Genomic DNA, 4,512 nt, shown 5'->3' with positions numbered 1-4,512 from the left:
AAATAATAATAATAATTTGCACAAATCAGGGGGACCAGATAATTTCAATCCCAGAATACTGAAAGAACAAGCACATGAAGCTTCAATTTCAGTAGGTAGGACGTTTAATAAATCTATCAGCTCAGGAATGGTACCATGTGACTGGAGAACAACAAATATTTCTATGTTTAAGAAAGGTGAAAAAAGTCATCTGGACCAGCAGTTCTCTGCTTGGCCCCCCGGGGACCGTGAGCAGGTTTCAGGGGGTCTCCCAGATGAAACAGAGTAGAGCCAGCATTATATTCAATGGCACCCAAGGTAGAAAGCTGAGTCTTGAGCCCTGCTCCTGGGAAGTGGAATCTTGAGCAATTTAGTTCCACAGAGGGCCCTGGCCTATTGGTCTGCTTGCTACATGCTATTACTTGCCCTGGTTTTTAATCTAATGAAGAACAATTGTTGTAGTACAGGTGTGTGACGGGGCGAACAGGCCCCGCACTGCAGGGCTGGGAGTAGCCCAGGCCCAGCTGGCTGAGAGGGCCCCGCCCTTCCGGCCCTGCTGGGCATGCTCCCAGCAGAGGCCAGGTATAAAGGCAGAGGGAGCCCAGCAGGCAGGAGGACAGCTGGGGGAAGGAGGAGACCAAGCCAGGCCAGTGTGTGGGCAGCCGCCAGGACTAGAGCCGCTGCCAGTGCTGGACCCAGACACCAAGGAAGCAGACCCCGACTCCAGGAGACCGGAACCTGCCCACAACCCCAGCAGGTACTGCCTCGGAGGCCAGGGGGCCCCCGGGGAACCAGGGCGTGGTAGGAAGCAGCCCAGGGCAGGGGATACAAGGTTTGGCTCGGCGTGTATTGGCCGGATTCCCCGCCGAGCCGGCAGGAGCCACAGACCCTGCCTAAAAGGGCCCTGGGCTGGGACCCGGTGGAGAGGGAGGGCCCGGGTCCCCCTTCCACGCAGGCCCCCCCTGGATAACCAGGCCTGGGGCCGGAAGAGGCTCCTCCGAGGGACTAGGCCTTGATACCGTATATCTCCTGGCAGAGGGGCCTGGACTTTGTGTTGGGGCATTAATGCCGTATATCCCCTGATAGAGGGGCCTGGACTTTGTGTTGGGGCATTGATACCGTATATCTCCTGACAGAGGGGCCTGGACTTTGTGTGGGGACAGTGATACTGTATATCCCCTGATAGAGGGGCCTGGACTTTGTGTTGGGACATTGAGGCCGTTTATCCCCGGATAGAGGGGCCTGAACTTTTGGGGACTTTGGGGGGCGGTATGGGCCCGGAATGAGACGCGGGTCAGTATAAGGGGTTCCGCAGCCCCCGTCAGGGGCGTACCCCGTGACAAGGTGGGAGGTGGAATTTTTAGAGCATGCTGGGATGGGTCCCAGAGGAAACTGGGCAACTACAGACCCATTACTCTGATTTCAAGTAGCATTCAAGGCTTTAGAACAAATTTTGAAGGAAAAAATAATTAAAAACATTGAGGTAAACAAAATGGAATAAAATGCAACATTGTTGTGCCAGACTAACCTGATATCTTTCTTTGATCATTGCTTTTTTCAGACAAGTGGAAAAGGAGTGGCAGAACAGAGCTGGCACTATTAGGTTCTGATAAAAAGAAGAAAAGTCAGTTACTAGTGGCATTCAAGAATCAGACTTGGCATCAATCTTATGCAATATTTTCATTAATGACATTAGCATAAAAAGGAGTATGCTAATAAAATTTACTGGTGACAAAAATTTAGTTGGCATCACAGAAGTGGTTTGGAATATTAAACGAGCAATAAGATGAACTGGAAGACTGTACTATTACATTTAATCACATCTCTATTCCAAAATGCAAGGGCACACTGTTAAGGATTATTAAGAAGAATTGTTCCTATAAAGTGGGGGATTGAGGCTTATCAATTGGAAACATAAGGTAAAACCTGGGTATGTTAGTTGATTACACACTGACTATGAGCCACCAGTGTGATGTAGAAGTGAAAGAGGCAAATGAGATCTTAGGATATATCAAAATATTCCAGTTAGATATAGGAAAGTGTTAATGCCATCTTGCAAGGTACTGGTAAAACCACATATGGGACCCTGTACAATTCTTGTCACTCTGGTCAAAAAAGATTAATTCAGACTGGAACAGATGTATAGAATAGCAACTAGAATTCACAGGGAAATGGAGAGCTTGTTTTATGTGAGGAAACTAGAAGAGCTTGGACTTGATTAGCCTAGCAAGACAAAGGCTGAAAGGGCAATATGATTGCTATCTACAACTAAAGCAAGGAAGGAGAAGAACTATTTAAATTGAAGGACAATATTGGCACATGAACAAATCAGGCCTGAGCAACATTAAGCTGGAAGAACATTTCTAACAGTCTCTCAATAAGACTACAGGGGGCAAACACTTGTGTGTCTCCATCTTAAATAGTATGAATTGGAATTTATGATTGGGATGCCTGTGATAGCAGGGGGCTTGGCTCCATGATGTAAGAAGAAGGCCATCTTTACCTTACAGAGATATTGCCAGCAAAGGTTATATTTTAAAAACTCCCTAACAAAATGGATTTTGAACAACTGATGTTTTTAATAACATCAGAATTTTAAAAGTCCAATTTCAATAACCAATTTAATGTCTTCATTATTAGTATGTAATTTGTGTAACGTGTTGGTAGTTTCCAACTCCAGAACAGATGGCTGCCTCCTACAGTTGCCAATTTTGTTTGGACATATTCCTGGAGGTTTCATCACATGACATTTTTTGTTAAAGATTTATCTTTCATTCTTGGATACTCCAGGAGAATCCTGGAGACCTAGCAACCCGACTTTCTCCAGAGGAAGATATCAGCCTTCTCTAGGTCTTTAGGCCTCTATTAAGGGTACGTCTAGACTACAGGGTTTTGTCGACAGATACTGTCGACAAAGCTTCTGTCGACAAAGAGTGTCTAGACTACATTCAGTTCTGTCGACAAAGCAAGCTGCTTTGTCGACAAAACCCTGTAGTCTAGACACAACCTTATATGCAATAACACCTTCTGTCGACAGAACTCTGTCGACAGAAGGCGTTATGCCTCGTAAAATGAGGTTTACCAGCATCGACAAAACTGCTGAGTTCTGTTGACGTTATGTTGACAGAACTCAGTGGTAGTGTAGACGCAGGTATAGTTTTGTCAACAAAAATCCACTTTTGTAGACAAAACTCTGTAGTCTAGACACACCCATACACAGTCTTGTTCCTTTTGAGAGAGAACAGAAGACTTTGAACTCACTGCCTAATATTCTGAAAGCAAACAATTACATGTCAGTCAAAACCCAGTTTATTTTAAATTAATCATAGAAACATTTGTCAAATAACAATATACAGTCTAAATTTCTCTATGTAAGAGGAAAACATTACTCTTTTTAACAAGTAAAATACATTAAGACCCTAGAGACCAAGATAATGAAATAGAGTTTAAGAGGAAATACAGTGAGAATTCTCTAGTAGATTTTAGAACACTTTAAAGCTGTGTCTTGTAGGTTCAGTCCCTTTGTCAGATGTATGATACATCCTCAAATGATAATTTGCCATCAGTCTGAACTTCTGGTCTACTTATAGTGCATATTGACTTAGAAGTGAAGTATGAAGGCTTCCAACTTAATGAAGTCTATCAGTACTTGTGAAGCACATTAATACAAAAAAATATTTCCAGTGAAACCATATGCTGATATTTGCACAGGAATCATTCTTTTCCCCATATTCAGCGTCACCTTCCACTTGCCTAATTAACTCTCTTGTGTCTAAAAACTACTTTTAAATAATCAGCTGCCCTCTTCTGGGACCTGAACTCTGCCACAATTTAATGATACATTTTCATAGGTGGTCCCTCTAAACTCTGGAAGACATACAATTTATGGTTGCAGTATTATGCAAAATGCCAACTTATAATAGATTAAAAAGATTATATTGAGTAAGATTCCTTTTATTGTACATCTTACACAAATTCTACCATCAGTTACTTATATGCAACTCAAATGAGAAGTAGGGTTGGATATTGGTAAAATGGCTGAATCTTACCCATTGCCTCCGATAGGAAAATAAATAAACCAGCAAGTTAATAATAATTTACACTGTTGTGACCACCATTCCACGAGGAGTAACGGTAGTTCGAACTAGGAAGCCTAGTTCGAACTACCTAGTTCGTGCCGCGTGTAGCCACGCGGCATGGGGTTCGAACGAGCGGGGATTTAAAAATGGTGGCGCCCCACTTATGAAAATGAAGACCGGGAAATTCAAATCCCGGGCTTCATTTGCAAGTGCGGTATGCCTACATTACCCTGCTAGTTCGAACTAGCGGGGTAGTTTAGACATACCCTTAGAGAATATATGAGGCAGAGCTGGGGCCAGTACAAGCAAATTTAGAGCTCCTGGGAAAGCTATCTGTCTTCATTCAATATGCCTTATGACTCAACTGGCTATACTATTCCAGTAGAAGTTTGTTTTGAGGCCTAGTGGGAAGATGGCATGGGAGATAAGTTACTGTGTCCGAACTTCCTAGGAA

The sequence above is a fragment of the Pelodiscus sinensis genome, chromosome 8, assembly GCF_052426305.1.
Source record: "Pelodiscus sinensis isolate ZL-2025 chromosome 8, ASM5242630v1, whole genome shotgun sequence".
NCBI lineage: Eukaryota > Metazoa > Chordata > Testudines > Trionychidae > Pelodiscus > Pelodiscus sinensis.
This window is presented reverse-complemented; position numbering follows the sequence as displayed.